At 43.7% G+C, this 12,942-nt stretch overlaps 1 protein-coding gene and 1 long non-coding RNA gene across 6 annotated transcripts in view; one reads left to right on the top strand and one right to left on the bottom strand.

Annotated features, from left to right (window-relative positions):
* The window catches only part of LOC117357099, a 32,945-nt gene extending 31,699 nt beyond the window's left edge, over positions 1–1,246 (bottom strand). Inside the window, exons 1-2 of the long non-coding RNA XR_004538766.1 lie at positions 1,031–1,246; positions 376–495 (exon numbers count right to left, since the gene is read on the bottom strand). This is a non-coding gene — a long non-coding RNA (uncharacterized LOC117357099). The remainder of the gene's footprint in view (positions 1–375; positions 496–1,030) is intronic.
* Positions 1–12,942, top strand: part of ADGRB3 (adhesion G protein-coupled receptor B3) — a 1,500,610-nt gene that overhangs the window by 333,973 nt on the left and 1,153,695 nt on the right. The gene's annotated exons all lie outside the window — the stretch shown is intronic.

The raw sequence follows: 12,942 nt of genomic DNA, 5'->3' as shown, positions 1-12,942 counted from the left end.
TCCTGAAAACTCAATTAGGTTGTGGCCCTCAAGAATCTTGGTTGCCCGTTCCTGCCTTAAAGCATTATCCTGGATCAGGACCAGTGTTAGACATGCCAGGACCCAGGGCAAAAATGTGCACGGTGGCCCTTCTAATGCTAGCCCTGCCCAAAAGAAACAACTAATAAATTTATGAAGCAAGACATCAGTTCGTTTTTTCTGAAGAACAATGAAGATAGCTTTTTGGTATCTGGACAGCATGAGAGTAATTTTACTAACAGATCACAACCATACATGTTTTATAAATAACACTTGTAAACTGAAAATTCACCGATGTTGCAGCATCAATCCACCATAAACATGCCTACATCAGAATTGTTGCTTACAGGTACTCACGTTCTTATCATTGTGTATTGTGACCGGGTAAGACCTGGACTGTAGTAGCCCGAGCCCTGACCTGGGTCAGCCAAGCCTCAGCCAAGCGGTTGAATGAAGCATGGAGGGGTAGAGGGGTGTCTGCATCAAAATAAAAGGTCCAGTGCAGTTGTTTAGTGTGAATTTTAAGATGACTTTATTTTCTGTTTTTATACTGTAGTGTAATTCCAAAAACATACAAACAAAAACTCTCATTGATGGCTAAACAGCCTGTTAGCCCACCATGCTTATTCACTATTAAAGTTCAAGAAAACACAAAAATAACTTTTCAATTTCAAGTCCTGGAACCTGCAACCTGCTTGCACTACTTGGACAGGTCCCCCATAGTTCTCCTGTGATTATGCAAATTCAGAAGCAGTGATTCTTAACTCTTCTGTTAATCTTAATTACATCAGAAGCAGTAATTCCTGATCCTTCTGGTATTCTTAATTACATCAGAGGCAGTAATTCTTAACTCTTCTGATATTCTTAGTATTGTGAAGCAACACCAGCATTTTTACTTTCCCCAAACTTTACTCTGTAATCATGCTCTCAAACAAGCAAGACTTCTCAGGTTCCATTTCAACATCATTTACAAGCATTTCTTCAGGCATTTCTGTATCAAATTCATCATTACCTTCAGAAGAATGATTAGTAGTTTCAGTCCTGAAGTTTACTCCTTGCTTTCTGTGGGGAATGCTGGTTTCTGTCTTCTGAATCCTGGCTGGTACAGGTCTGCTTCTCTCCAAGGATTCAGGTATCCTGTAAGCATATGGCTGCCTCTGCCTGCTTTGGCCTAGAAAACACACCCTTTTTCCTAGCATGGGCTGATTGCCCCTCCAAATACCTGTGGTTCTCCGGTGCTTTGCTAATGAGCCTGGATAGCTTCCCTGCTCATTAACCCTGCCCCCAGCAGAGCTGATTGCAGAAGCTAATCCCTTTGTGGGTTTTGCTATTACCTGCCTGGTGCATGCTAGTCCTTGTAGTTCTTTGCTTTTAACATTTCCTACATTAGAATTAGGCAAGTATAATCGGGTCCCTTTTAGGTTGCCTTTCACTGGGGATAAATTCTGCAGGGCAGTTTCCCTAACCTGCCTGCTTCTAGGGGTAGGTTTAGGGATAGTTTTAGAGCACTGCAGGGTTTCTTCCAGCATGACAGGACTCTTCCTGTCACAGTATACACACACATAAAGAGTAGGGCTGCATTTCTGAAGCAGACTCTGAAAACTGTGAGGCTGGCTATAGCTATTCTCCACAGGAACATACAAATAGGCATACTAGATCAGACCAAGGCCCTGATTCTATAAAGTCTGCCTAAAATCAGGCACTGATATAGGCACTGATTATATAAAACTTAGTCGTCCAATATAAAATCATGCTTACCATCGCCTAAGCGTGCTTAGGCAGTACTCGGCATTCGAATATTTAGGTGTCCCCAATTTATGCCAAGGTTTTCTATGCCCTTGTCACCCTGGGCAAGTCACTCAATCCTCCATTGCCCCAGGTACGATAGATAGATTGTGAGCCCACTGGGACATATAAGAAAAATGCTTGAGTATTTAATTGTAAACTGCTAAGCTAACCTCGATAGCTGGTATAAAAATACCTACCGTATTTGCCGGCGTATAAGACGACTTTTTAGTACCTTAAAATCCTCCCCAAAGTTGGGGGTCGTCTTATACGCCGGGTACAGTTTACATGCCCTTACTTGCGGGGCTGGATGTACTCAGTCGCGCAGCTCTTCTTCTCCCTACCTTCGCTGCTTGCAGCACAGAGCCGAACGGAAGTCTTCCCGACGTCAGCGCTGACGTCGGAGGGGAGGGAGGGCTTAAACAAAGCTTAAACAAAGCCCTCCCTCCCTCCGACGTCAGCGCTGATGTCGGGAAGACTTCCGTTCGGCTCTGTGCTACAGGCATGGCAGGTAAGGAGGAGAGTAGCCTCGCGGTACCAAGAGAGAGGGGCGGCCGCCCCGCCCCGGTTGCAGCACAGCCGGCCAGGTCCCCTTACTTTTGTGGCACTTCCCCGACCGACCGATAACAGCCCGGGTCCGACAATCCTCCCTGCCCTGTAGCCGCGAATCTAAATTACCTTCTTACAGCAGCTGTAAGAAGGTAATTTAGATTCGCGGTTAAGGGCAGGGAAGTTTGTCGGACCCGGGCTGTTGTCGGTCGGTCGGGGAAGTGCCACAAAAGTAAGGGGACCTGGCTGGCTGTGCTGCACCCGGGGCGGTAGAGAAGGAGGGAGGGGGGGGGAAGGACTCTGAAAGCACTTGAAGACAGGAGGGAGAAGAACGCTGAAAGCACATGGGGGAATACATAGGGGTGGAGAAGGAAGAAGGGGTCGTCTTATACGGCGAGTATAACACAAAACTCTATTTTTTAACTAAAAGTTGGGGGGTCGTCTTATACGCCCAGTCGTCCTATACGCCGGCAAATACGGTAATAATAATAAAAATTAAGTGATGATACCGGAGCCTAACAGCACCTGACTCACAAAATGGTGCCTAACTTTAAAACATGCCCTTAACCACCCCTAACAATGCCTACTTTTATTGTAGGCACCTTGGGCTAGGTATCTACTTTTTATAGAACTCAGTTTTTTATTTAGGCACTTAACTTTCAATTAAGTCCAATTAAAGCTGATTCTGAAGTTTCGAGTGCCAATTTAGGCATTGATTAAGCCTATTGTTCAATTAAATTAGGTGACAATATTGGTGCCTAACTAGGTGGACTTTTTAGAATCAGGACCCAAAGGTCTATATAACCCAATATCCTGTTTTCACAGAGGCCAATCCAGGTCACAAATACCTGGCAGAAAACCAAGTAGTAGCAAAATTCCATGCTACCAATCCCAGGGCAAGAACTGGCTTCCCCGTGTCTGTCTCAATAGCAGACTATGAATTTTTCCACCAGGAACTTGTCCGAACCATTTTTTTTAAACCCAGCTACACTAACGCTGGTTACCACATCTTCCGGCACCGAGCTTAACTATTCTTGGAGTGAAAAAATATTTCCTCCAATTTGTTTTAAAGGTATTTCCATGTAGCTTCATTGAGGATCTTCTAGTCTTCGTAATTTCTGAGTTAAAAATTGGTTCATTTTTACCCGTACTACATCACTCAGGATTTTGTATACCTCAGTCATATCTCACCTCAGCCATCTTTTTTCCAAACTGAAGAAGCCTAACCTATTTAGCCTTTCCTTATACGAGATGAGTTTCATCTCCTTTATCATTTTGGTCACTCTTCTATGAACCTTTTCTAATTTCACTATATCTTTTTTTGAGATAAGGCAACCAAAATTGAATTCAAGGTTAGGTTGCACCATGGAATAATACAGAAGTATTATAATATTCTTGGACTTATTTGTCATCCCTTTTCTAATAATTCCAGGCATCTAGTTTGCATTTTTGGCTGCTGCTGCACATTGGGTGGATGATTTTAGCTTACTATCTATGGTGACACCTAGATCTTTTTCTTATGTACTGACCCCTAAGGTGGACCCTAGCATCCGGTAACTGTTATTTAATTAATTCTTCTTCCCAATGTGCATTACTTTGCACATTGCATTTGTCCAAATTTGTCTGTATGGGAACTGACTTAGGGCTCCATTTACTAAGGTACGCGCAAAATCGCGCGATAGACAAAAATACTAACGCAAGCTCTATGGAGGCATTAGCGTCTAGAACGCATGTCATTGTAGCGTGTGCTACTCCGTGCTTTAATGCCCTAACGCACCTTAGTAAAAAGAGCCTTAGAGACTTTAATATGTATACTCGAGGAAAGATGGGATGTGATAGAGCTGTTTAAATATCTCCTTAGCGCTAATGTACAGGAGGTGAGTCTTTTTCAAATGAAGGAAAACTCCAGAAAGAGAGGACATTGGATGAAGTTAAGAGGTGATAGGCTCAGGAGTAATGTAAGAAAATAATTTTTTACTGAAAGGGTGGTATATGTGTGGAATAGTCTCTTAATAGAGCTGGTGTAAATGAAGACTATATTTGAATTTAAGATAGCATGGGACAGGCATTTGGGATTTCTTAGGGAGAGGAGGAGATAGCGGATGTTCTAGATGGTCAGACTAGATGGGCCATTCAGCCTTATCTGCCTTCATGATTCTATGTTTCTGTTAAATTTCATCTGCCATTTGGATGCCTAGTCTTCCAATTTCCTAAGGTCTTCCTGCCATTTTTCACAGTCTGCATATGTTGTAACAACTTTGAAGAGTTTGGTATATCACCTGCATATTTTGTCACTTCAGATGTCATTCCAATTTCCAGATCATTTATAAACATAAGAACATAAGAATTGCAGCTGCTGGGTCAAACCAGTGGTCCATCGTGCCCAACAGTCTGCTTACGCGGCTCCCATAGGTCAAAGACCAGTGCCCTAACTGAGACTACCTTTACCTGCGTATGTTCTGGTTCAGCACAACATGTCTAACTTTGTCTTGAATCCCTGGAGGGTGTTTTCCCTTATAACAGCCTCCGGAAGAGCGTTCCAGTTTTCTGCCACTCTCTGGGTAAAGAAGAACTTCCTTACGTTTGTACGGAATCTATCCCCTTTTAACTTTAGAGAGTGCCCTCTCATTCTCTGTACCTTGGAGAGGGTGAACAACCTGTCTTTATCTACTAAGTCTATTCCCTTCATTATCTTGAATGTTTCGATCATGTCCCCTCTCAGTCTCCTCTTTTCAAGGGAGAAGAGGCCCAGTTTCTATAATCTCTCACTGTACAACAACTCCTCCAGCCTCTTAACCATTTTAGTCGCTCTTCTATGGACCCTTTTGAGTAGTAATGTGTCCATCTTCATGTACGGCGACCAGTCATAGACACAATATTCCAGGTGAGGGCATACCATGGCTCTGTACAGCGGCATGATAACCTTCTGTGATCTGTTCGTGATTCCCTTCTTAATCATTCTTAACATTCTGTTCACCCTTTTCACCGCTGCCGCCATGCACTGCACGGATGGCTTCATTGACTTGTCAACCAGTATTCCCTAGTCTCTTTCCTGGGGGGTCTCTCCAAGTACTGCACTGGACATCCTGTATTCGTGTATAAGATTTTTGTTACCGACATGCATCACCTTGCACTTATCCACATTAAACCTCGTTTGCCATGTCGTGGCCCATTTCTCAAGCGTGTTTATGTCCCGTTGCAGGTCTTCGCAATCCTCCTGCATCTTTACTACTCTGAATAACTTTGTATCGTCTGTAAATTTAATCACCTCACTCGTAACAATTTCCAGGTCATTAATAAATATGTTAAAGAGCACAGATCCAAGCACCGAACCCTGTGGCACTCCACTCGTGACGCTTTTCCAGTCTGATTATTGTCCATTTACCTCCATTCTCTCTTTCCTATTCGCCAGCCGGTCTTTAATCCATGTGAGTATTTCACTCTTGATTCAGTGGCTTGCAATTTTTCAAAGTAGTCGTTCATGTGGGACCTTGTTGAACGCCTTCTGAAAATCCAGATATACAATTCAGTTTGCTAGCGGGGAAGCCACTATGAAGTCTTGAGAAGGACTCGTATCCTACGTGTGGCTGTTTACAGTTCGTAAGAGGGTGCTCAGTTAATCTTCCTCTTGAGAAAGCCAAAGAGGGGAAACACGTATTGTGTTACAGAAGAATTGGACTACACATACTGTGTTGAGGAAGTGAGGAAGTTGAAGGATTAACAGAATATTATATGGATTTTTATCTCATGGATTGGTTGGATTTTGACTCTTTTATATTTTTTGGTTTTTGTTTTTTCGTGTGGGGATTTTTGAATGGTTGGGAACACTGAGCACTTGATTGGACTTGAAGCAGAAGCCAGGACTCCTTAACAACAAAGCACACCAGCTGAGATAAGTACTCCTCTACTTATACACTTATATAAATTTACAGCTTCAGCTTTAGCTTTTTGAAATCTTTAAAAGTTATAGTGGTAGGAAAGGAGGCCCAACCCTGCCCATGTGCCTAAGGGCCCTCCCACAGGAGGGGCCTAAGACTACTGGGCCGATTCCAGTTGGTCCAGGTGCCTCAGGCCCCACCTGTGGGTGAGATTTGAGGCTCCTGGGCCAACTGGAATCGGCATAGTAGCCTTAGGCCCTTCCTGTGGGTGGGGCTTAGGCACAAGGGCGGCTTGCGACAACTTGCAGCACGTGCAGCAATTTGAGCGGCAGTGGCAGTTTGACTCCTGCGCTGCCGCTGCCGGGACGCCTCTTCTCACCCCCGGACCAGCAAACGCAGAAGCTGCATGGCATTTGCTAGGCCAGCCCACTTTGATAATGCGAGGTGGGTCGACCTAGCAAAAGCCCTGAGGCTGCTCGGGCTAGCGGATGCTAGACAGTGAGAGCAGGGAAAGTAGAAGGCCTACTGCTGGATAGAGGGAGCAGGGAAGAGGTGCTGCTGGACAGGGGGAAGGAAAAATGAAGGGAGAAGGGCTGCTGATGGATAGGGAGGGAGGTAAAAGGATGGGAGAAGGCCTACTGCTGGACAGGCAAGGAGTGGTGATGGACAGCCGAGGAAGGAGAGAGACAGAAAGAAAGAAAAACAGACAAACAGACAGAAAGCAGCCAAGGAGAGAGAGAGAAAGAAAGACAGACACACACATCTATTCTAGCACCTGTTAATGTATATAATATATAAACTGCTTTGATTGTACTACAGAAATGTAAGATATCAAATGCATGGCACTTATCTATCATTCTCTTCCTACATGAGTAGGTTCTTTAAATTGCTGCCATCAGTATCCTTATACTTAGGTATTTATAAACAGCTCTACATTCAGCAGTTTTTTGTTGGATACTGTGGGAGCTGTAAATGTTCTGACTTGGCCCCAACATCCTGCGAAAAATGGGATTCCATGACTGAATACCTTAATATACCTGGGAAGCTGATATCCCATTTAGCCAGCATCCAAAGTATCAGTAACAGTATCAAAACATCTTAGCTCTTAGCATATAATCACCATAGCAACCAAAAGGAGGGTCCTCAGTGATATGGCCGTGAGAGTTGTCTTGTATTCCATATAGTAGATTATTTTTTATAAGTGGCATTTTAAAAATTTTATGTACAGTAGACATATAGGAAGATGAGAGCAGTTAAACATCACATGGCCTGTCTAGTCTGCCCAACTGTCAACTGCAGTTCCTTCCTGACTCTCGGAGGTCCTCTGTGTTTAGTCCCATGCTTTCTTCAATTTGGATAATGTTCATCTTTTCTAAAGGCTGTTCCATGTATTTATTCCCTTTCTGGAAAAAAATATTTCCTTAGCTCCTGAACCTAAGGAAAATGCAGGGCAGTTAGTGTTACCTGAATTGGTGTAACTAACAGCATTGAGTGATCTGCAATGCAGTTAATATGGAATGGGACAATTGTCTCAGCATGGAAAGATGCTGATAATACCCCAATCTGCTAGCACAGCAGCTTTGCAATTATAGCATGCTAATTTTGAAAATTATTCCATGGTAATGGAATATACTTGCCACACATCAGTAAATAGGCCCTATTATGAGTATTCACCAACAGGGATACTCAGCCTTTTTTTTTTTTTTTGCTTGTGTCTTTCATAAGGGCTTATGTCTAAACTATATAACACTTTCACAGCTGAACCTGAAAGTTAGATCAGTATCCTTTAGAGCTTTACATTGATTAAAATGTTTAATCGCTCAATTAATCGTGATTAAAATTTTTAATCGCACAATTCATTGCGATTAAAAGGCACCCCTTGTACAGTGCAATATAGAAATAGCAGATGTAATTGCTAAACTGAAAATAAAATCATTGATCTTACCTCTGCTGTCTGGTGATTTTCTTTCTAATGTTCTCATTTCCTGTCTCTGGTGCTGCTTCCCTGTGCTCAGCACTCATCCAGCATCTCTCTCTCTTCTTCCTCCTCCTTCCCTCCCCACCATCCTCAGGTCCACCACCTCTCCCTTTGTCTCTCCCTCCCCACTACTCCTGAGTCTACTATCTCTCCCTTTCTCTTCTCAATTGCAATCCCATTCGGCATCTTGCCCTCTCCATCATCCCTGGGTCCACCATCTCTTCCTTACTCCTCCCCATCTCACATTTCAATGAGAAGTTGAACAGGGCAGCTCCAGGGGGCCACCGTGGGGAGCATGTCCTTCCCTTCTTTTACCTCCCCAGTCTGAAGGCCCCCCCCCACCTCATCTTTTACAATTTAAGGGCATCCCTGATGCGGCAGCGGTTCTCAAGCGTTATCCAGGCACTGAAAAAGTCCTTCCCTTCTTCCCACCGGTCCAAAGGCCTCACCACCTTACCTTTTAAAGTATAAGTGCATCTCTGGAGTAGCAGCGGTTCTCAATTGCTGCCCGGATGCTGAGGAAGTCTTTCCCTTCTGCCTCCCTTCCCCACCCCCACCAACCCCCGGTCTGGAGCTCTTCAGCCTCACTTTTTAAAAAATTTAAGAGCTTCACCAGTGTGGCAGTGGTTCTTAAGTGCTGACCAGACTTCCTAAGCGATCTGCCTCCATCGTGGTCCGCTGAAATGGAAACAATAAGTTATGTCTTAGAGGAGGCAGGCTGCAATGGAGAAAGAACACTGAGGAAGCCTGGGCAGTGCTTGAGAACCACTGCCACACCGGAGATGCCCTTAAATTTTAAAAGGTGAGGTGGGGCCTTCGGACCAGGGGGAGAAGGGAAGGACTTCCTCAGTGCCTAGCCTTCACTCAAGAACTATTGCAACAGTGAGGATGCCCTTAATTCTTAAAAGATAAGGCAGAGGGGCCTTTGGACTGGGGGGAAGAAGGGAAGGACTTCCCACCCACAGGGGCCCCAGGGGCTTTCCTGCTTGACCTTTCTCCCAAGGCCCGCATAAATCATATTCTTTTTTTACACAAGTTAAACAATTAACGTTTTAAGTGTATCATTAATGCGTTCATTGTTCAGCCTTAATATCCTCACAAAGTGAAAAATTTGAGTTCTCTACAGATAATGGAAATACTTGTTAATTTACCACTGTGTGCAGGCAAACAATATAATTTGATTTATAGACTATAATTCAGACTATTAAAAATGCTCTTGATTAAGAGTTTCACATTATTGAAGTAAGTAAAGTAAATTTTGTCCATATCTGCTGGGAAGGCATTATGGTATATATTCTAAATCACAGTTCTTCAACCGCTGCTCCACGGACCGGTACCGGTCCGCAGAAAATTCCTGCCGGTCCTCGCAGGACCGGCGAGATCAATCTCTCCAATTTCCTGACGGTCCGCGCAGGACCGGCAAGATCGACAACCTGTAGTTCGCGCAGGGCCGGAGAGATAATGGGGAGCCTCCGACAGTGTGCTCTCTCCCCTCCCAGCAGTTCTCCTTACTTAAAAGCGCAGAGATTCAGGAAGGAAAGCCTTTGGGCTTTTGCTGAGTCGCGGCCGCCTCTGATGATGCAACTTCCGCTTTCCTCAGAGGCGGTGCGACCCAACAAAGGACCCGAGGCTGCCTTCCTGAATCGCTGCGCTGGCAAGTAAGCAGAGTTGCTGGGAGGGGAGAAAGCCACTATTAGAGGCTGGGAAGCTGCTGGGCATGGTGAAAAAAAAAGGAACAGCTGCTACTGGACCTGGAGAGGGATGAGAGATGCTGCTGGGAGGGGAGGAGGGAAAGGAGTCTGGGAAGCTGCTGGGCAAGGGGAAAAAGGGACAGCTGCTACTGGGCCTGGAGAGGGATAAGGAGAGATGCTGCTGGGAGGGGAGGAGGGAAAGGGAAGGGAAGAGAGTTACTGCTGGACAGGGGGAGGAGGGAAGGGAGAATAAAAAAGAAAGGAAACAGATGGCAGGGAGATTAGAGGAGGGGAAGGGAGAGACAGGAATGAGATGGGAAGGGGGGTCAGCAGATAAATTGAGAGGGACAAAGATGTTAGATCTGGTGTAGGAGAGATAAAAATGAAGAGAGCAGTGAATCTGGAATGAATCATGTAAAAAGGAGAGAGGGGCATAGGCTGGGTGGAAAGGGGAGAGGGGCATAGAAAGAAGACAAATACCATATGGAAGGGGGAAAGGTCAGACAGTAGATGGAAGGGGCAGATGCTGGATTGAAGAGACAGAGAAGGCAGACGCTGGAAGGAAGAGAGTGAAAAGAAGATGAAAGCAGAAACCAGAGACAATAAAAGGTAGAAACAAATAATTTTATTTCTATTTTGTGATTAGAATATATCAGATTTGAAATATATATCCTGCTAGAGCTGGTGTTAGACATAACTGGGGACTGCAAAGTCCAGGCAGTGGCTTAGGGCTCTCTCTGACAAGGGGGGCAGTTGCCCTAGTTGCACTCGCCTAACCCTAATCCCGCTATGTGTGACTGCGGTATTCTGTTAGCATGATATTTCTGTGTAGCATTCTGTAATAATTTGGCTTATTCAGATTTCTTGATAGTAGAGGGGATATATGTGAATGGGAGGGGAGACAAGGGTTTTGTTGATCCTTGCTCTGTATTATTTGTATTTATAAAATGACAATTGTACAGAATATTGTTTCTTTTTATACTTTAATAAAATACATTCAGTATGAAATCATAACTAAGGCTTGTGCGGATGGGATCAGATGGTTTGCGAGGACCGAGCTCGCGGAAACGGGGTTTTTAAATTTCAGTCCTAGTAGTTTGCTGGTCCACAAAATAATTTTTTTTTCCCGCTGGTCCATAGGTGCAAAAAGGTTGAAGAACACTGTTCTAAATAACACTGGAAAAAAGTTCACCAGGAAATTCAATAGATTATTGGTTTAGAGATAAACCAAATCCCAAGTGGTTTCTTTTGAAATATAGAGAAGAAGCAAGCAGGCTAGAGGTAATATATTATTAGTAATCCAGTGATTTTGGCAGAAAAAATGATGTTGGCGAGAAACTAAAAGGTGAAAAAAGCCTTGTGTTATGACAGATGGATTGCAAAGGCTAGTGAATTAATAGCCTGGTTCCTAAAGGGAAACTACATTTGTTTGCATCCATATGGTTATCCTTTATAAATATATTGTTAAGTGAAAGAGAAAATAGGGGTTAATTTAAAAGAACTTTTGTCTCTGATGAGACAGGCTTTTTATGCTGGTAATTTGCATTTTCTACAGGTTTCTTCTAGGGGGATAGTATTCAGGAGTCATTTAAGAATTATGAAGAACAAGGATTCTGGGGGTACTTTTTATAAGGCTTTTTCTATGTTTGAAGCCTGTTTTACCTGGGGATTTTATAAAATTATTTGACTGGATATGCATATGAAAAGTACACACACAAATGGAAGGCAATTTTATAAATGCTTGTTGCAGGTTTCTGGGTCTCGCTGCGTCTTGTCAGGTAGAAATAGATGTTTTAACCACCATGCTGTGGCTTTCTTCAGGGTATACTGTCAGGTCTACAGTTTGTCTTTGTAAATAGTGGGTCCACTGGCCCGATTGGGATCAGGGTAGTCCGTTGGTCACCAATTTGAATAAGAACATAAGAATAGTATTACTGGGTCAAACCAATGGTCAATCAAGCCCAGTAGCCCATTCTCACAGTGGCCAATCCAGGTCACTAGTACCTGGCTAAAACCCAAAGAGTAGCAACATTCCATGCTACCGATCCAGGGCAAGCAGTGTCTTACACCATGCCTTTTTCAACAGCAGACTACGGACCTTTCCTCCAGGAAATTGTCTAAATCTTTCTTAAAACCAGCTACGCTATCGCTCTTACCACAACTTCTGGCAACGCATTCCAGAGCTTAACTATTCTCTGAGTGAAAAAATATTTCCAAGCTCAACAATTAGAATGTTTCCAGATATCTCTAGGGTAGACACAGAAAAAGAGAAAAAACATCTTGGTCTATAGCAGGGTTGTCCAACCTGTAGCCCCATGAAGTATTTTGTGTGGCCCCGGTCGAGGTTAATGCAGTGTTTTCCTCTGCTGCCCCCGAGTATTTACCATCTTGCCGGCTACCTCCTCTGTCTTGCTGCAGCATTTGCGCGGCCCCAGAAACATTTTTTCCAGCCAATGCAGCCCATGGAAGCCAAAAGGTTGGACACCCCTGGTCTATAAACGCTAACGCCTCCATAGAGCTTATGTTAATATTTTTCATTTAGCGTGTGGTTTGCACACACTAATCTATAGCGCGTGCAAAAAACGCTAGAGCACCTTAGTGGCACTTTCTCTGATCTATGACTTGCATACTTTCATCCATTGCTTGGGCCTAGATGTCAAAAAGGCCCTAAGTTTACTCAGCTTGGAATCAATCTGGAATGGTTTAAGTGTAATAAATTAAAAAAAAAAAATATATATATATATATATAAATATATATTATATCTATATATATATAAAATCGGAGGTATGTATGTGTGTATGTATGTGTGTGTGTATGTGCCGCGATCACGCAAAAACGGCTTGACCAATTTGAATGAAACTTGGTATGCAGATCCCTCACTACCTGGGGTGATATGTTCTGGGGGTCTCGTGGCCCACCTGCACACGTGGGCGGAGCTACAAACAGAACATCAGATTTCACCCATTCATGTCAATGGAAAAAATGAAAAAAGCTGCCATTCCCACAGTAATTCAAAAACGGCTTGACCGATTTGAACGAACC

The sequence above is a fragment of the Geotrypetes seraphini genome, chromosome 3 (assembly GCF_902459505.1).
Source record: "Geotrypetes seraphini chromosome 3, aGeoSer1.1, whole genome shotgun sequence".
NCBI classification, from domain to species: Eukaryota; Metazoa; Chordata; class Amphibia; order Gymnophiona; family Dermophiidae; genus Geotrypetes; species Geotrypetes seraphini.
This window is presented reverse-complemented; position numbering and strand designations above follow the sequence as displayed.